Raw genomic sequence first — 21,882 nt, 5'->3', positions numbered from 1 at the left:
TTTCACATCTTCTACCAATCTCAATGCGGCCTCTTCCCCAGATCCCGAGTTATAGAAGTTCTGTTCAGCTAGTCTTGAGATGATTATTGAGGTTGATTGTTATATAATTTATTTGTAATTTTATTGTGATCCTGGGAGGCAGTAGGCATAGCATTTACCTAATCCACCATCTTGGACCTTTCAAGTAGTCATCTTTTTGCTGCTGGCGGGTCTTGCCTTCAATTTGCAAAAAACACAACATCTGTGAAGCACAATAAATTGAGATGCCTGTATGTACTCACAGAGCATGGTGAGCAACAGAATATTCAAGAGAATAGGCTAGATAATCCTAAAAATATTGTTGTTCACTGAGAAGCTGTTTATTTCCAACTGTAGCTAATGCCCAAATAAATCCATTAAATAGATCCAATCACAGCCTTTTTGCTTAAATTTCTAGATTCAAACTGTTTACCTGACAGGAAAAGAGAAACTGCAAAAAACAAGGATTTTAAATGTCATAGAACAGGCAGTCCTGAAAGAGAAACATTATCATTCATGTTCAGCCTGTAAGAAGGGAGTTTTTAAATATCTTGCAAGACTGCATGGAGATTGGCCCATCTTCAGTGGACTTCCAGCCCTTAAACTGTGCTCATATAACACAGTGGTTTCCATGAGCAGGGACCCATTACAAAAGGCTGTAGGAAGATGAAAGGGGCTGGAAAGTGAAGTCTGGAACATCTTACACTGTCTTTAATAGTGAAAAATTACCTTCATTCTAAGTCCACTTTTATCCTAGTCCCTAAGTTAAAGCAGATTCCTAGGGCTTCCATTTTGAACTTAGCCAAAAAGTGCTGCTTTAAAAAAAAGGGATATTTTAGGAGGTGGAAAGATTATTAAATTAGGTATTCTATTTATAACTCCAACATTGCACAGCAGTGGTGGAACCTTTGCTTCCATACCTGTAAAATAGAGACACTATGGAGACTTACAGTGGAGTGATGAATGTGCAGGCTTCAGATTGAACCTTCCAAGTTTAATTCCATACTCAATTGCATGCATGCAGCTAACATATCTGGGATGAATTACTTCTTTCTTAATTTCCTAACCAGTAAAGCAAGAATGTAATAATCATAGGGGATTTTGTGAGACTGAAATGATGACATATATAAATTGCCAGAACAGACAAGGGCCCATGGTTAGCGGTCCATTAAAAGTTAGCTACTATTATCATCTTTGTCATCATTCCCTTCCTCCAGATTCCCCAGAGTGTTTTCTGTAAAGCCCAAGTGAGTGTAGAAATGCATTGCAAACAGCAATGAACTACATGAGTGTAAGGTATAAACATTTTAAATAAAAAGTCCATACCTGAGAGTCTGAGATAACCCAGACAATGTAAAAGTCATAATAAGCAGCTCTCAGAGAGAGGTAGCACATTCCACCTATGGCTTGAAAGAGTCTTCTTTGTTCAACAGATTGGAGCTAGGTGTCAGGAAAGCTCACTGCTTGTTGCAGCCTTAATGTTGTATGCTAGCGAAATTCTTTCACTGATCTATGCCCCTGTTTACTCTTCTCTCCAGTGTGCCATGGTTTCCGCTGCCTCATTCAGTGATCCACACAGGCAAGGAGGCTACTTCTGCCCTGGGAGAGAGCAGTGTTTCCCGAACAAAAAGCGTGCGGAAAGTTCAGGAGGTGGAAGAGGAGAGTAAAGATTATGAAACGTGGAAGAGAAACATGAGGATCTGTAAGCCCAGAGCTGCTTTTCCAGCAGCAGGCCTGGGGCACGTGTGATCTACACAGAATAGACATCAACAGTGGAGGCAGGATGGGGAATCTAAAGTAGGAAGGGAAGGAAAAAGAGAAAAGGCAGATTGCCTATGTTATTGGTAGAGAATGTACAAATTTCAGTCTGTCAACTCAGCTGAGAAAGAAATACAACACTGTTTTTCTTTTATGGAACTCATTATTGGGTCCCTATTTCTAAGCAGAAGATACGCTCAAGCAGTTCCTGTCCTGGTCTTTGTAGCTCTCAAACACCCCCTTATCAATGAAGTGTCTCCTAATCACATTATATAAAATAGCATCCTCAGACCTATTCCAATCTCTCTCTACCTTGTTCTGCTTTATTTTTTTCTCCATTGCACTTGTCACTACTTGATATATATATATATATATATATATATATATATATATATATATATAGTCTAGTTTATATATATATATCAAATATATAAATTTGTTTGGATATATAATTTATAATACACATACACACACGTATATATGTATATATACACACATGTAGATACATATATGTGACAATTAAGTTCGAGAACTTGTTGCAACGATGTTGCTAACCTTTTTTGGTATCAGAGGATTATTCATTATGGATTTGTACCAAGTGGACAACCAGTTAACCAACTATACTATTTGGAAGTGCTGAAAAGGCTGCATGAAAAAGTTAGATAACCTGAACTTTTCACCTACAACTCATGGCTCTTGCATCACCACAATGCACCAGCTCACATGGCACTGTCTGTGAGGGAATTTTTAGCCAGTAAACAAATAACTAGATAAAGAAAAAATTGAAAGGAAGATATTTTGATGACATTCAGGACATCAAAGGTAATAGGACGACAGCTCCGATGGCCGTTCCAGAAAAAGAGTTCCAAAATTGCTTTGAAGGGTAGGCTAGACCTGGCGTCAGTGCATAGCTTCCCAAGGGGAGTACTTCGAAGGTGACCGTAGTGATATTCAGCAATGAGGTGTGTAGCACTTTTTTTAGGATGAGTTCGCAAACTTAATTGTCTGACCTCGTGTGTGTGTGTGTGTGTGTGTGTGTGTGTGTGTGACTTGTTTATTGTCTATCTTCTCCCACTAAAATGGAAGCTTCATAAGACTTATTGAGCTTTAAGACCACCTGTGGCAAGCCGACTTAGATGACTGTAGACCACCTATATCAGCGTAACTTAGTTGTTTGTTACAGAAAACCTATTCCCAGAAAAGGCAAAGCTGTAAGCCCATGAATAACACTGCTGTTTACTTCAGGAAATTCCCTCAGAAAAATTTATCAAAGACAATGACCAGCTCACCTGAACAAACAGTTTGCTTATTAACCCGTTTCCTTAGCAAGACTCACTTCCAAGCTCACTCCTCTGTTTGTCAGTCCTGAAATATTATGTCACAATCTCTGTTCAATTCCATTCAGGTCTCCACTTTGAAAGACCCACCTTAAGCTACTTGAGCTCAGACCCCAAACTCAAAAGTTTACTTAAGTTTACTTTTCAGTTCTCCTTTCTGAGACATACGTACCTAAAACTCCATTAAGGTTGTGTTCTCTCTTACTGCAGCAAGTTCTAATAAATTTGTCTGGTGATAGAACTGACAGCTCATCTGGTGATATTTTGGGAAATAGCAGCGTTGTTTTAATTCAGTGTTGGCTGTGCACAAACCAATAATAGAAAGATAATAGGTGCTCTATGTGTATCTGCTGAATGGATGAATGAACAAAGAAATAGGCATAGGGTCTCCACCTCCTAGTTTCTGCAGTTCATTGAAGGGAGGTTATTCATTGGCACCAGGTCTGTGGTCCAGACTGGCATCTGTTTTGACATGACATCAGTCATCCTTTTGAGTCCTTGGCCATTGAATCCTAAAGGATGCTGATAGGGCATTCCTTTGTTCTTATTTGTGCTGGCTCTTTCAGGCCCTGATGGCATTCTTGGTTGTTTTTGTACAGTAATCATTGTGCTGCTTCCATGCTGCACAAATTGCAAAAAAGTCACTAGGACCGACTTAGACTTTTCTCCAGCTTTTTGCCATTTTGAGTTTATGGGAAGTAAGTTAACTGTTATGTGCCATGCTGGTTGTTTTAAGCCCATCCATCTCAGCACACTAGGCATTTCTTCTACGCTGTACAATATTCCAAACTTCTACTTGGGGAACTGGAATTTGCCAGTGCCCAAAGCCAAGGGTTGGTAAATGTTTTCTGTAAAGGGCCAGATAGTAAGTATTTTAGTCTATGCAAGCCATAAAGTCCCTGTTGCAACTGTTCAACTCAGTCATTTTAACATAAAAGCAGCTACAAACAACATATAAATGAACAGGCATGTATTTACAAAAACAGGCAGCTGGCTCATGGGACAATCAGAATTTGCTGGCGCCTATCCTAGGCTTTCCTAGGGAATAGAGGACAGGCCTTCTCTACTCTTGGATCTACAAATTTATTGAGGTTTGATCACTTCTCCCCAAGTCTCAACCTACTTTGGGGGGCAGGATATATAATTCCTCCTCAGCCCTTGTAAACGTGCTAATTTCTTTGTTTTCCCTTTAAGTATTTCTTCCAAGATAAAGTATTGGGGACAAGAAAAAGCTGGCTTTGACAAATAACTTCTTCTTCCAAATCTATTATTTTATCTTTGAACCTCAGTTTTAAGAAATGCTAAGTATTTGATTCTCTTATCTATTCTTCTCGAGGAAAAAATGTATTATTTGTCCAAGTGGGAGAAAGTAAAAATATAATAAATACGATATTCCAGGATGAAATATCAACTAATGTTTCAAAATATCATTGGCATTTTATTATAGCATGGTTACTAGGGAGGATGGTAGATGGAGATGGGAAGAAGACTCATGCAGTCCATCACTGGGATAACTGAGGGAGTGCATTGTGACAGCAAAACATCCACGAGGGGTCCCGCTTTACAGGGGATGAAAGCAGCTGTGAGTCATGATGTGTCAGGCCTTTCTCTCACTAACTCAATGGATTGAGGCCAAAAGGTAGGTTTTCTGCCATTCAAACTGAGGAGAGAATTTTGGTGTGACTTCTAGAAAGAGAAATTTGACGCTTTCTGGGGTGGAATCAGAAGAAAGGAGGCAGATGAGAATTCTAAGATGATGTCACCTAGGCACTCTGCTCATTTTCTTCAGGTTTGAGAACTAGATAATGATGAATTAACAGTTTAGTAAAATCAGAGTGTGGTTTGGCCTGGAAAAAATGAGTGTGAATTGAACAATGGCAAGGGAATCTTCCCAAACAGGTATAACCAAAGATATATTATACATATAGTTGAAGATCCCCCACGTGAGTTTTAATACATATCACAGAAAGTGGCTACCATTTGGAAATGATCACAGTGGTGCCTCCTCTAAAAAGATGGCTTCCCATCTTTTTTACTTGGGGGTAAAAAACCTGCCTTGCATTTATATAGTGTCTTAGGATTTCCTTGTGCTTTCTTATCTATGCCCATTGACACGTGTGCCTCATAATAGGAGTCAAAGGTCTAGGATTAAGAAAAGAAAAATATATTAAACTGAGTAGTATTTTTCTAAAGGAAAGAAACCACTTTGGAGGGTGGGGAACATTGCAAGGAAAGAAATATGAAAAAGGAAACTTTAGAAAGAGATAACGAAGGAAATGGATTTCAGAGTGATCATGAGCACAAAGGCAAACGAAAAACTAATTTGAAGCAATCAGTGGGATACAAATATTTGGAAAAAGAGGAATGAAAATTAAAAGTAAAGAAGTACAGGTACATATGTAAAATTTTGATGTCAAAGAAAAGCTTTTACAATAGATATTAGATGGAAGATGGTGGGTATCAAAAAATTATGAGTTTTGAGTTCCATGAGTTTTATTTTAAAGTAACATTTATAATATTTTGGAAATTAAATCTTATAATTATTCAAATTTATAACAAGAAATTTTAGATGTCAACTTAAAATACTTTAAGGGGTACATTTTCAAAGTACTTTTAGAAGGTACATGAACAAAAAATACTGAAGATCATAGTTATATAAATATATAAATGACTTTCATTTTCTTTTTTTTCCATTAAAGTTTATTGGGGGGGACAATGATTAGTAAAGTTACATAGGTTTCAGGTGTACAATTCTGTAATACATCATCTACATTTCACATTGTGTGTTCACCACCCAGAGTCAGTTCTCCTTCCATCACCATATATTTGATCCCGTTTACCTTCATCTACCACCTCCTCTATTCCCCTTACCCTCTGGTAACCACTAAATTATTATCTGTGTCTATGAGTTTTTGTTTCTTTATTTGTTTGTCTTGTTCCTTTGTTGCTTTCAGTTTTATATCCCATATACCAGTAAAATCATATGGTTCTCGACTTTTTCTGTCTTACTACAGGTAGTAAAGGCTATGTATGTCTTGTTTGTATACTGTGCCCTTAGGATCTAGTGCAATATCTAAGACATAGTACAAATTTCATACATGTTTGGAATTAAGGAAGATTATTTTTTATAGAAAATTTACTATAAAAAGGGGGAAGAAAATAGTTTTTTGATACCAAAAAAATTTGTAGCATAAAAAAATCACAACAGATGTAAAGGCGGTAGAATGTCCTTTGGGAAAGCGCTATTTCTCTATTCTTATGTGCTAAGAACTTCAGGGGCTGAAGCAAGTGATTCAGTCTTGGCCAATCAAAGAATCAACACCCTAGCTACTGGGATTGGTTCAGAGGAAGGCACATGACCCCAACTTATCCAATCAGAGACATTCTATACTCGAGCCATAGTGATTATCTCACACATTGGCATGTGACCCAAACTGATCCCACTAGGCTAACTTCTGAGGCTGGAGGAATTACCTGGAAGTGAAGTTCATCATCTGCAAAACTGGGATAAGAATATACACTCGATAGGATGTTAGAGGATTAAATGCAGTGACATCTGTAAACTACTTCCTTAGTAAATTTGGCAGTTAAGTCATTAATGATTTGGTAAGAGAAGTTTCTGTGGGATGTTGGTAACAGAAGTCAGACAGCAGTTGACTGAAAAAGCAATAAGTCATGAGAAATAGTGAGTGTAGATTACACCTGTAAACAGTGTGAATGTAAAGGGGAGATAACATTATAGTTAGAAAGGGGCATAGACCAAAGAGGTGCATATGTCTGTGTGTGAGGGATTATTTTATCAATTTGAATATGTTTGTTTATAGGCTGAGACAAAATCCTAAGGGACAATTTATAGATAGAGAAGACAGAGTAATTCATGTAGGAGTTTCTAAAAGGACAGGAAGAGGGGCATTAAGAGAAATTTTGACTAGAATAGGCTCATTCTCCGAGACTGAAGAAAAGGGCACATGTGATGGTAATGTTGATAGGGAGAGACTGAATTTCTATTTTGATTATAAACTTGGGTTGTGAGTAGGAAGTGATATCACAGGATCATACCTCCCCCCCAATTCAATTCAATGAAGATTTTTAAGTTTTTTAATTTCAGGTTTATTGAGGAATTGACAAAATTGTAAGATATTTGAAGTGTACATTGTGGTGATTTGATATATATTATATTCATACATTGTGAGAGAATCCCCCAAATCTAGTTAATTAACATATCCATCACCTAATTTTTTTTGCAGAAAAATAATAATTATACAAGTGTTATCAATATGTCACCGTTTCACATTAGAACCTCAGAACTTATTCATCTTATAGTTGAAAGTTTGTATCCCTTTACAAACTTTTCTATTTCCCCCATCGCCAGCCCAACAAACATGGCAACCATTTTTACTCTGTTTCTGAATTTGATTTTTTAAAATTCTATATGTGATACTATGCATTATTTATCTTTCTTTGACCTATTTCACTTAGCATAATGCCCTCAAGGTGCACTCATGTTGTCACAGATGGCAGGATTTCCTTCTTTCTCATGGCTGAATAATATTCCATTTCATTCTTTCATATATACATGTAATTTACATAAATAATATGCATACATATATATATATATATATATATATATATATATATATATATATATATATATATATATAAAATCTCATATTTATCTGTTGACAGACATTAAGGTTGTTTCCATATGGCTTTTGTGAATAATGCTGCAATGAACATGGGAGTGCAAATATCTTTTCAATAACCTGTTTTCATTTCCTTTGTATACCCAGAAGTGGGATTACTGCGTTATATAATAGTTCTAGTTTTTACTTTTTTGAGGAACCTCCATACATTTTTTCATAGTGGTTGCACCAATTTACATTTCTACCAAAAATGCACAAGTTTTCCTTTTCCTTCACATCTTCACCAACACTTTTCTCTTGTTGATGGTAGCCATTCTAACAGGTTTGAGGCAATATCTCATTGTGGTTTTGATTTGCATTTCCCTGATGATTAGTGATGTTGAGCACCTTTTCATGTGTCTGTTGGCCAACTGTATGTGTCCTTTGAAAAATGTCTATTCAGTTTCTCTGCCCATTGATTTTTCTTTCTTTTTTTTTTTTTTACCATCGAGTTATATGAGTTCTTTATATATTTTGGATATTAACCCCTTACCATACATAAGATTTGCAAATTCTTTCTCCTATTCTGTAGGTTGCCTTTTTATCTTGTTGATGGTTTCCTTTGCTGTACAGAGCTTTTCAATTTGATGTAGTCCTGTTTGTTTTTGTTTTTCATTGCCAAGGAGCTTATCCCCCTTCTTCTAGTTTTATGGTTTTAGGTCTTAAATTTAAGTCTTTAATACACTTTGAGATGATTTTTGTGTATAGTGCAAGATAGGGTCTAGTTTCATTCTTTTGCATGTTTTCCCAACACCATTTATTGAAGAGACTATCTTTCCCCATTGTATATTCTTGACTCCTTTGACATAAATTGACTATAAAGATGTAGTTTTATTTCTGGGCTCTACATTCTCTTCCATTGATCTATGTGTTTTTATGCAATACCACAGTTTTTATTACTCCAGCTTTGTAATATATTAGGTTGGTGCAAAAGTAATTATGGTTTAAAAGGTTGTAATTGCAAAAACCGCAATTACTTTTGCACCAACCTAATAGTTTGACATCAGGAAGTGTGATGCTTCCAGTTTTGTGTTTTTTCTAAAGATTGCTCGGGCTAGCAGTCCTTTGTGGTTTCATACAAATTGTAAGATTGTTTTCTCTCTTTCTGTGAAAAAATGCTACAGGTATTTTGATGGGGATTGTATTGAATCTATAGATGGATTTGGATAGTATAAACATTTCAATATAATAATTTATTCCAACCCATGAACACAAAATATCTTACCATGTATTTGTGTCTTTCTTTCATCAATGTCTTACAGTTTTCAGTGTACAAATCTTTCACCTCCTTGGCTAAATTTGTTCCTGGGGACTTTATACTTTGGACACAATTGTAAGTGGGGTTATTTTCTTCACTTCTCTAATAGTTCTTAGGTATAGAAATGCAACTGATTTTTAAATATTGATTTTATATTCTTTATTGAATTTGTTTATTCTAAGTTTTTTGGTAAATTTTTTAGGATTTTTCTATATATAATATGTCATCTGCAAATAGAGACAGTTTTACTTCTTCCTTTCTGATTTGGATGACTTTTCTTTTTCTTGTCTAGTTGGTTTGGCTAAGACTTCCAGTACCATGATGAATAAGGGATCATCCTTATCGTGTTCCTGATCTTGAAGTGAAAGCTTTCAGCATTTCACCATTGAGTATAATGTTAGCTGTGGGTTTGACATATATAACCTTTTAACATTGAGGTACATTCCCTCTATACCCAATTTATTGAGTTTTTTCTCATAATTAGATGTTGAATTTTATCAAATGCTTTTTCTACATCTCTTAGGATCATATAACTTTTATCCCTCGTTTTGTTAATGTGGTGTATCACATTGATTTGCTGATGTTGAAACATCCTTGCATCCCTGGAATAAATCTCACTTTATCGTGGTGTATGATCCTTTTAATGTATTGTTGAATTTGGTTTGCTAATATTCTGTTGAGGAATTTTGCATTTATGTTCATCAGGAATATTGGCCTGTAATTTTCTTTTGTTGTAGTGTCCTTGTCTAGTTTTGGTATCAGGGTAATGTTGGCCTTGTAAAATGAGTTTGGAAGTGTTTCCCCATCTTCTATTTTTAAGAAGAGTTTGAAATCCAAATGGACAATTTAGAGACAGAGGGGAGAGGTGGTTCTTCATAGGGCATTTTCTCTTCTTCATAGGGCAGGACGATGACCATTGAGAGGAATTATTCTTGAATAGGATGAACATGTTTTCTGAGACTGCGAAGAGCTTATGTGATAGTTATGTTGGCAGGGATGAGCTGAGAGCTTTCACTTGATTTCTATTTTGATTATAAAGTTGGGATAGGGAGAGGGGAGTGGTATTATAGGATTGTTTATTAAGTGAAACAGCACATGCATGCATGCATTAGGGCCATATGTTTGTGTGTGCATGTTTCTCAGGTAGGGGATTCAGTTACATGTGCTGAGAAGGGGAGCAGTTCATCAAGGTAAATTAAAATGACTGATAGGAGGCACTGAAGACCAAGTGAGACTAGAAATCCCAACTTTATTATGGCCTCAATCTGATAGTTGTGAGCCTAAGCCCAGGTGCGTGAATGGAGATGTCTGATTATAAGGCTGCACTAACAGAGTAGGCTAAACACACCACTAAACAACTGATATTTACAGTAAGTTTTGGACAGATTTGCCATTTGGGTCCCATCTAATGCACTCTTTATAGCAACAGCAATAATACTCCAAGGAGCTCTCCATCATCATTTTATACTTAATATATTCTAAGTCTATGATCTTAAATCATAGATGTTAGGTCTTAAAAGTCCTAGAGACATCTTTTAGGCCAACCATGATTTTCAAGATAAAAACACTGTTGTTCAGTCCTTAAGCTAGTTCCTTATTTTCGGAACTCAGCTCTTCTAATCTAGATCAGTGTTTTTCCCACTATACTGTAATTATTTTCTTCCACTTAATATTTTTAGTTCTTTTTCTTCCTAGAGATCATATAGTCAATTACTTTACCATTAAAAGCATTATTCATTGTCAACATTTTTTAAAATGTGCAGCATTTTCTATTTTTCCAAGAAGGAATATTTTAGTTTATCTGCAATTGTATCAAATAATTATAGTAATTCTGTTCATGAGAAAATTTTCTTCTAAATGAATAAATTGTTTATTCAAAGTCAGATTTAAATCAGTGGCAACTCTCCTAGACTTTTAATGTTTTTTCTTATATACTAAGCTTCAGTTTTTTAAAACCGAATTTTTCATGATAAATATTCTCTAGATGAAAAAAAAAGAAAAACAATTGAACTAAATAAATGTAGTAAATCAGAGGCTACAAAGTCTTCAGTTTGTATAGACTTCAGTATAAACAAATTAAGAGTCTAAATAAATATTTATTTTTATTAAGAACTTATTTAAAGTTTAAGTAATCATTTTTGAACTATATCTTGCCTGATCAATTGGGGAAAAAAGCTTAGTTTAATAAAAGTATCCAGGGGGAAAAAGTGCTCTGAAATTTTATTCTAGGTAGGATCTTGTATTGTATTATTTCAAATAAATGGTCTTTATAGGCCTCACAAATTCTTGCCAGATCAAATATAAATGGAGTGAAACTAACCTATACTTCATAAGGTCATCAGTAAAGGTTTAGAATTTAACAAATAAAGTACACATGCTTCTAGGCGCAACTTAACATTTAGATCAATACACAAAGAGAAATCCTATTTTGTTTGCAATTTTGGTATATATCCTCTGATTTTTGAAACATGTTAGTTTCATCCATTTAAGAATTATGTACTCTAATAGTAACAGATACTGGCACATACCGCGTTCCCCCAAAAGACCTAGCCGGACCATCAGCTCTAATGCGTCTTTTGGAGCAAAAATTAATATAAGACTCGGTCTTACATAATGTAAGACCGGGTTTTATGTAATATAATATAAGACCGGGTCTTATATTAATTTTTGCTCCAAAAGACGCATTAGAGCTGATGGTCTGGCTAGGTCTTATTTTCGGGGAAACACGGTAAATTGTTTAGATAATTATGGTCTTTTTTTTTTTTTTAAAGTACTTACAGTATCAGAAATTAATAGAAATGAAGAGTTTTTGTTACCACAAAGGGATTTTTTTTTTCTGTTAACAAAACAGTACATAAGATTTTGAGCTACTAGTGAACAGTTTTAAGAGAGATGCTTTTGTTCTTATTTTGGTGAATGATTTGTCCTAACATTTTCAAAAATCCAACAAGTATTAGACTTTACTTAAGTATTGTATCACAGCCACATTAGTAAATTATGGCTGTTGTGATAATCACAACTATCAAAATAACTTGATAGTCAAATTAATTCCAAAATGGAAAATATACTTATATGGCACATAGTACTATCTCTTATCTCTGTTAAATGGACGGCTGAAAGTCAGCCATAGTCACATACTTTTGAGTTAATACATATTGTACTCGAATCCTTTTATTAATACCACACAACCAAAATCTGATATGTAGGATTTGGCAAAATTCCTGGTTTATCTATAGTTAAATACATGAAGATACACACATGGTAAAAGTACCAATATACAGAGTATTAGTCTCAAAGAACGCTAAATTGAAATTTATACTAAAAAATATAATAAGCAATGAAACTTCTGTGATTGACTGATTGGCATTTCTCAAGAGTTACATGAATAAATTTGAACCCAGTCAAAGCAGTATTTTAGCACTTACTGATTTCCTATGATAAAAATAGGTTTCCCGAGATTGAACCTGAGAATAAATGAAATTTCTAGCAGCTTCATTACAGCAATAAGACAACTTTAAGGCAGTGCTTCTTGAAATTATAATCACATTTGTGAATTTCAAATAAAGCTCAAGTTTCAATTCTTCAAGGTCATGATTACATATTTTATTTTAAAGTAATTTTAAAGAATGGATGAAAATCTAAAAGTTTGTAACTGAATATTGTTTTGGTGCCATAAGATAGGTTTTAAAATATGATACTCTGGGAAAAACATCATGCTGAGGAGGAGCAATGCAAAGCTTTCAAGTGTTTTATAAATCAGATCATTACTATCAAATAAGCACTATAAGCAGTCAATAGCTGTAAGAAATATATAGCTACTGGCCCCCTTTTAATGGTTTGAAAAATATGGAGAAACTAATGATGTGAAATGCTTATTAGACTTGATAGTTATACAGATATAAAGAACCAGCACAAAAATGATAAGCTGAACCACAGAAAAGAGATTTTGAAGCAATTACTAATCAGGAAAAGATTCTAATAAATCAATCAGCATTTCAGTTGCTCTTCATCAGCTAGATTCATGGTATTGCAAATTATTTACATTTTTAAATGGCTCACCTGGCTTAGCAATGATATTCAAATAATTTCCATAATGTTACCTGACAAGGACATCTTAGAAAATTGCTTATTTAACTCTGAGATTTCTAATGGAACAAGGGGAGGGAGAAGAAAAAAACCCTACTAAGCCAGGTAGAGGAAATATAAAGAAAAAAAAAAAAGCGCCATAACTAAAGGAATAAAATTTTAAGAAATATCAACACATATAAATTCAGCCTATCTACACAGAGTATGTGTGTTGATATAGAATTGTGTGCTTCTCCTGATATTATAAGTCATTTATATAATTAAAGAATACGTATTGATTTCTAACCCTTTTTTGTACATTTGGTGAAAATCATACAATACATAGGCCTATTTGTATGTTGTTGACTTACTGATTAGCAAATATTGAAGCTTCACAGCAGAACAATAGAAAGTGACAATACTGCATTAACATTACTTTTTAAAAAAAGTTTCTGTCCAGAAACACTTCTGAAGTGAAACTTTGTCTGGATTTATCTAGTAAGTTCCATGGACCATTCACATTTTTCCCTGCAGTGGAATTTCATCATATTATACACCTTCCCAGAAATTACTTCTTAAACTATTCTGTGCTGAACAGTGTGTAAGCAAAGAAAGAAAAGTGCTTCAAAGATAAAACAACAAAGAAGGGGGGAAAGTTCTTAATCAGATACCCATTTGTGTTGAAAGTATGGATTTCCTCTTTTGGGCTTTTAGGAGGATACGACATTTGACTCAATCCCAGCCTCAATGAGCACACACACAGTCTATTTGGATAGACTTGAGAGAACATGATATAAAAATTTCTACCCACTCCTATTGCGTAAACTACCATCTATATGGTATGGCCATGGGCTCCCTGGATATTATCTCCACTCCCACCTTTTCTCTGGGTTCCATATATGCTTTTACAATGTAAGTGGATGTTCCAATGGTTCTTTAAGAAACTGATGCTCTAAAACCATACTCCAAGTGCTTCTTTTCCTACATTTTTAATACAAATAGCATAACCCTCTGGTTATCAACTTTCTTTTCCTTCACTTATTTAGTTCCCCAGCCCATCTCTGAAATATTTTTCAAATGCTCTCCATTTCCATTGCCTGAGTTCACAGCAAGTGTTACATTTGGCTTGCAGGTTCTCTTCACTACAATTCATCCTCATTACTACGTTCGCTAATACAGATCTCACCACATAAAGCCATTGTTTAAATACAATTTCTATTCATAGGGAAGACTAAAATACTCAGCATGACAACTTACCAACTTTTCTAGTCTTATTTCTCGCCATCCCACCTCCAATACTATATTTCATCAATATTTATTCATGAACGTAATGTCTTTCCATTGATCTGTACCTAAGATGCCCACCATAACGATTTCTCCTGGCAAATAGTTACCCTTCAATACTCTAATTAGCACTTCCTCTGTGGCATTAGTTTATCCTTCCCATGTGCTCTCATAGCACAGTTATATTACACAGCTCTATTACAATCATGGCAATATAGTTGTTTTGTTTTCTTCCCTAGATTGTGGGTCATTTTAGCAAGTTTTGTTTGAACAGATTTGGCAAGTGCAGTGATACAGATATACAGTTCGTTAGTGGAGACAAATGACCAAGTCTGGGTTGAGAAATCAGGGAAGGGTTCCAGGAACACAATTCAATAATTTAAGTGCCCATCAGCAGGCTAGGAAAGAATTAAGAACATTACAGAAAGGAGGACAAACGTTATGTTCTTCTGTGACCTGTTTGCTAGTGGTAAATTTGGAAATATATATATATATATATATATATATATATATATATGGAAATAGGAAAAGGGAATTGACCTTGATCCTTACAATGATTTAAAAATAACTTAGATGAGTTGAGCCAATCCGCAAGTGTAAGATTTTGTTCATCTGTACTTAGCAATTCAAGCAAATATAGATTTTGATGTTGATCTGGGTTGGGATTAGTTGGGCAGATGTGGCAAAAGTATTACAGGTATAAAGGAAATAAAGATTTTAGTGAGTGGTTCAGATGACAGTTCTTGGTTTTAGAGTAGCAGGTAGAATTAGGAAGAATCAAGGAACACAGGCTCTTTGTTTTCAAAAACTAGATATACTAAGAGATTGATAAATTTAATGTTGTTTCATGAATCTAACAGGTATTTATTAAGCATTTACTATATGCCAAATATACTGTTTTAGGTGCTTGGGGATATAGCAGAGGAAAAGACAAAAATTCCCAAGATGTTTGTTGAAGTTCAAATTTTCAGAGGTAAAACAGTTCTGGAAGATACGAAGATCAGATATCATCATGGGAAGGAGAGAGACTCTCCTAAATATATCCCATGTGTCATAAGCATGGACAGGAAATCAATCAGGACATGTCAGTACTTAGGTCACAAGAGAAAAAAAGCCAGGTGTAAAGTCTTCAATAAATGTGAAGGAGTGAGCAGGAGGCTGTTATGTTGTAGAGATGAAAGCGGCAGGAGGCACAGTCGGGTGCACAAGTGTCACTGTAGTAGTGTTTACCTGGAAGTAAGGGATAGAGAAGAGCAGTTCCGAGACAAGAGCATGCCCTACTTTCTCATCACGCGGGACACATGAAATGAGAAGAATCAGGTTTTAGTTAAGGAGGAAACACATTCTAGGAACACCGGGAGGACTGTTTACGATGGAGGAGTGAGGTTCCACAAGCCCAGTACGAAGGGAAAGGGGAGTGGCAGTGGGAAGCTGGCTCAGAAACGAAAGCGCGGAAAAGATGAGTACACGGTGGATGACAAATGAGAAACTTACCTTCTGAGCAGGGATCAAGGAGTGGACTTAAGGGACTCACTGTTACAAAAAGCATAGGCGCAGCAGATAGAGCCGAGAGTCTAGAGACAGAGTTCTTAAGCTCCATTTCCAGCTTCACCACTTACCGAACCTGGGACGTGGGAGATTATGTAAAGTACATCTTTTGTGTAGAGCCTACACATAGCAATTCTTAATTACTAGCTATTATTAATGTGCTGAAACCCAAGAAAGTGATGAAAGTTGAATGGAGGCCTGTTCTGTAAGCTGGTGTCAGCAAAGGCCCTGGAAAATCAGAGCTCTGATCTGTAATTGTGGAAGCCAATCCAAAAATAAGTTCTTGGTGGAAATGGAGGTCTCTGTATCAAGAAACTGTGTGGAGGCCTTAGTACCCTGTTATCAATGAAAACAAATACCCACCTTAAGAGACTCAACAGCAAAGAGTTCCCTCACCTGGTCCCTGATAATGCTCTCACTGGAAAGGGAGCTTAGTTTTGTGTTTACTTGGCTCTGAACCCTAGAGCTTGAGGTAGGCAGGGCAGTGAGACAGGATAACAATATGGCAAAAGAAAACTGCATGTCTATGGAGGTTTATAATAGCATTATCACTAACAGGCTGCAGGCTAGAAGGTAATGGGAGGATTAGTGTTTAAAACATGGGACTCTGGTAGTAACATCTACTGAGCCTCATTGGCCCTAGTATAAAAACATTTGCCTCACGCACACTGTTGCTACAGGAATTGAATGTACAAATGCACCTCCAGTTCAGTATATGTAAGCATTACTAGCATAGTCTTTAAATGCTATTACTTGCTACAAGACCACAACTATAAATCCAGACCTACTGGACATCAGATATGTTTCCTGTTACCCCTGCTCCAACATGTGTACCATTTCCTGAAGCTTTACTAAACTCCCCATTATCTGAAAAAAGAAAACATGTTCTCCTGCTCACCCTGTAGGAGAAAGATGGAGCACAGCTGAGAGAATGTTCTGGTTCCCTAATGCAAAAGTGCATGTAGATCTTATGATAAAAATGTACAAGATTTACATCTAAAGGACAGAAGAAATGTTAATGTAAAATACCGTCAGGGATGTTATATAGGTAAGTGACCGGGACCAAGAAGGATAATATTCAACAAAGATCTTTCCTTCATCTTCAACTGAGGGACACAATACGGATAGTTGGCTTTTAGTGTTGGTTGTACAAATTACAGGAGTATGTCTTCTTCTGGTACTGCAAATCTAACAAAGCTAAATTAGGTCTACGGTTGATTTTGATCATGTCTTTATCATATCAAGTAAAACTATATAGATTTAGGTTTTTAGAGAGTACAAGCTTCCCTAACCACCCCCCACCCCCACCCCCAAAAAAAAGAAAGACAGGGAAAGAAAAGGGTTCACCTGTGATTCCAGATCTCTGCATGAAGTGTTGGTTGTTGAGTCTAGATAGCAAAGGACACACCTATGTTTGTGTTCTTTCAGAAATCCTGTCACTTTGCTGCTGCTTTCTGACTCGTTTTATAAATTGTAACATTTCCTACCACTGCTTCAACTAATCTATAAGGAACCACAGACTTCAGCTCTCCAACCCCAACAAGCAGATTCTAACTAGTCTTGGAAAAAGAAACTCCTGTGTACTAGTATACTAGTAACTGTATATCACGGTCAGATTTAGAATTTAGTAAAAATAGTGAGATGCCAAATGAAAACAAAATATGAGTTAATTTTGTAAATTATTTTGCATTTATTAGACCATGTGTTAGACAAAGATGGTCTGAAATTTATGCAGTAAATACATTATACATAGAATGAATGACAGTTCTTTGATCTCTTTAGGTCAAACACTATTAAACTAAATCACATCTGCTCAGTAACAATTCTTTTAAAGTATGGGTCAAAAAATGTGATAGTATTGGAGATTCTAAACTGGGATTTGACCTGGATGTCAACTCCATACATCATCCTGGTTTGGAACAATAAAAAATAAAGGAGAAACACAGAAAAAGAATATACGTGAGGGAGAGAGAACATATAGGTAAGAAACCTCTCAAGTTCTACATCAAGCACAGTGATTCAGTGATCAGAAAGGAAATGAATAGTAAATTCCATTTATAATAAAGCTCAATATTCCCATAGACATCCTGTCTACTTGACTTCAAATAATTTTCATTAAATTACATGACTTTTGTATACAAAATGATAAGCTGAAGTAGCAAATATAGAGGCACAGGTAGTAAAGTAGGTTGAATTTTCAATCATTAAACTGGTTTTGTGTGTGGCTATAAACTCATGAAATGCTTTGCAAGTATAATTCTACTGGAAGTAGCTAAATGGTAAATTATGGTTAACACGTTTTTATTAGCAAGTAATATTTAAAATTACTGTGAAACTTCAGTTTAAAAACCATGGTTATTACATTCTTATAAAGGGGTCTTTGTTTATCTACGTTGATTTTGACTCAACAAAATTGACATTTCAGATTTTTTATTTCTCTACTACTTAAGAGTAGGGATTCTCAGAATTCTCAAGTCAAAATGGCAACCTTAACAGCACTGGAGAGTGAGTGAACTTGTCTTCCTAAGGAGTCTTGAAGCACAGCTTAAAAGGGCCCTAAAGAGCACAGTGGCTTTGCAATTTCATCTTAAATCACATAACTTAAAAGTTTTGTGTTCTTTTGATATGTACATGTTTGTTTTAATACGAAAATTTTTTTAACTACTATAAAAAAGGACAATTCAAAACCATGCAGTATGTTTGTTCCCATGGCTTTGTCTAACCCTTATATAAAGCAGCATGGCCATGGGTTTCGTATTGTCAGAGGATAAGACAGGCTTACAGTACGGGTCTTCCTTTTAATGGCATTCAACCCAACTTACTTTTACATCAAGTTTTATTTGGGGGTTCTTAGATGTTAGATAAGTTTAAACAAGCTTAAAATTTGTGTATTTTTTTAGAATTAGAAAAATCCTTTGTATTTAAAATGATTATTTATTTAATGAACAGGGTAAATTACCAGTGTATGTCATGTCAACCCCGTTCCCTCCTCTCTTAAATGTTTTACCAGTAGCTGTTTGGAGTCCAGCTGCTTTCGCATGGCCAATAACCTGGCCTCTTCCTATCCAAATACATCTCTCCAGCCTTTCCTTGTCTCATCATCTATGACCTAGCCATGCTGAATTTTGTTCTCCAAGGTGCCATAATCTTGATGCAGGTTTCAGTTTTTTAAACATTCTGTCTACAATTCCCTTTCTCATCCCTCCCTCGACCCCAGCTGGCTCTACCTCCAAGAATCCTTTCCTAACTGATGCAGTTGAGTATCCTGTAACACCAGCACCCAGTTGTTTCCCCATAAAACTTATCAAATAGTTGCTTCTTTACTGATCTCACACCAGACAGAAAACCCACGATAGGAACTGTTTTCTTTGCTGTTTCACAGTATCTAAACCGGCACGTAGTTAGCCTGTGACATTATTTGTTAGATGAAAGAATGAATTCTCAAGAGGTTAAAAGTAGATAATTAACAAATAAAATATAAACCTTGTGAAAATTAAGATTCTAGTTGATAGAAATCCATAGTGTTAGGGGCTAGTATTTCATTTGAAAGCATTTACACTGGATGTTTCATAGTGATAATCTTTTAAACAAATCTACATCTTCATTTCTCTTGTAGTTAATTTTATAAATATTGGCAAATAATTATTTAAAAACAAAAATAAAGTCAAGGGAATAAATTGATAAAAATAACTTATGTACATTGTGTTATTGTGGTGTAGAGAAAAAAGAACATGGGCTTTGAGGTTGAAAACTATCTCCATTCACTCAGAAAAACTGTAATTACCTCCTTAAAATTGGTCCAAAAGGTGAATTTGTACCTACATTCTAGACATTCTCAGTTATGTACGTACAGCAGTTTATAAAGTGCTTACATAAATAATGTTGTTTGAAACTAAAAATGACCGTTAAGACACAAAGGGTGTTGATGCGAAACAGGCTAACATGCCTTGTTCAAGCTACACTGATCAGTAACTGACGCCCAAACTCAAACCCTGTTTTCTGATGTCCAATATCACATCTTGCTATATAGTCTGTCATAATGTGAATTAGACTAGAATTTCCTTGGAAGTGAACAGACAGTTCTATAACACAATATAAACATTTACAGAAACTGTCCCACTATGCAAAATACACAGTAAAACCCACTAGGTTTACGGGAAAAAATGGGGTTGGGGCACAACACTGAAGAACTGCATCAGTGACACAAAAACAAACAAAAAAAATGTCAGCAGTTTTACATGTAAAATGGTTAAGAAATTAATACTGCTATAAAATACCTTGCAAAGACCTGATGTCTGCTTGTTGGAAGTATTGCATCTTATGAGTTACTGTGTTTAGAAGAGTTATCCAAAATTGGACAGGAAGTTAACTCCAGATGTGGTAAGTTTGGCTAACACATGTGGAGAACTGAAGTAGCCGACAGATGTTTGAAGTGTGTACATGGGTGTAATTCTGTTTCTACACAGCCCAGTTTAGCTGGGTGCAGTTTTCTGCTTTCATCAATGATTCTCATGTGCATTCTCAAATTAAGTGTTATACAAGAACCAACTGCACTGTTTATCTTAGTATTCCCCACAACGCATACAGCAAGTACCCAAAAAGTATCTTTTGAATAAGAGGTCTAAATACCTATTTAGGGGAAGGAACCTCCATATATGGAATGCCAATGCTCTTCCCCAAGCAAGGGAAAAGAAATTGTATTAATGGAATAGAACTGTGTTTCACGTACTCCTCAGCGTGAACATGAGGCAGATGCTATTTCCATTCTACAGATGAGAAAATAAACGCCTTTAAAAGTCTTACTGGTTAAGATAAGCTACTAGGTAACTCAGTGGGTTTCAACAGTTTAGTCTAATGTCAATGCCTATGCTTCTTCTAAAATAAAAGACATTTGTAATATACTATATTTATACTTTACATTATAAAATTCCAAATTTAGTAAAGAAACTACAGCAATGTTACTGTACTCCCCTTAGAGCTCTTTTACTTACATTTCTTTAAAATATTAATTATTCCTTTGAACATATGCACTTTAATTTCTAGGAATCATGACTTAATGAATTGGAATCACCGTTTAGAATTTTACAAGTCTCCTTAAAGGAGCTCTTGAACACCCAATTATATGACAAATCCCCCCTTCCACTACAGTTGACCACGCTGGTGATAAACACACGAATGCCTCAGATTTCTGAAGAGTTCTACTAGTGATTTCAGCCAGCTGGAGTTGTTACAATCCCAAAAGTTAAAAAACAAAAAATTAAAAGACAAAAAGGTAAAAGGATTTTAAGCTGAACCAGACAAAATAGTAAAACATCTGAATATTAAATACAATGCACTTTCATTTGTCTGTTCATTAACCAGAAGTAAAAAGAAAAATCTAATTGGTTGATTATGGTTATAAAAATGTCACAGCAGCAAGGCACTTAACTGAAGACGGAATTAAAAGAGAAATAAACAGCCTAAGTGATGGACAGCTTAAGCAGTAACAAGGTTTAGAGAAAGCAATGAGGGTGTTAAGCAGAATAGAGAAAACCGCTAGATACAAGAAATTAAAATTCTCCTAAGGATATGGGTCATAGCCCATGAGGGCATACTATGGCTAACTCAGAGAGAGTATCCATCATCACACAGCAAAGCTCAAGTATTTCAACTATAATAACTGTGCTATGCAAGTGGAGTGGGGAAAGGGATTGAAGAAATGTTCACTGTGCAGTGCATAGGAAAGCTATTTACTAAAATGACCCAAGGGCATCACTTTATTATATGATAGAATCAGGGCTTAAGAGTGTTCATTTATAGTCATTTAAAAAATCAATTCGCTTGTAAGGTAAACTTTCCCCGTCAGGCTAAATTTGATGTTTAGTACTAAATAAAAAATCATTGATTTGTTATTACCTATTAACTTGTGTATTACAGTTTTAATTATGAATAA

This window comes from Rhinolophus sinicus, linkage group LG14 (genome assembly GCF_036562045.2).
Source record: "Rhinolophus sinicus isolate RSC01 linkage group LG14, ASM3656204v1, whole genome shotgun sequence".
Classification (NCBI taxonomy): Eukaryota; Metazoa; Chordata; class Mammalia; order Chiroptera; family Rhinolophidae; genus Rhinolophus; species Rhinolophus sinicus.
Note: the sequence above shows the minus strand (reverse complement) of the source record.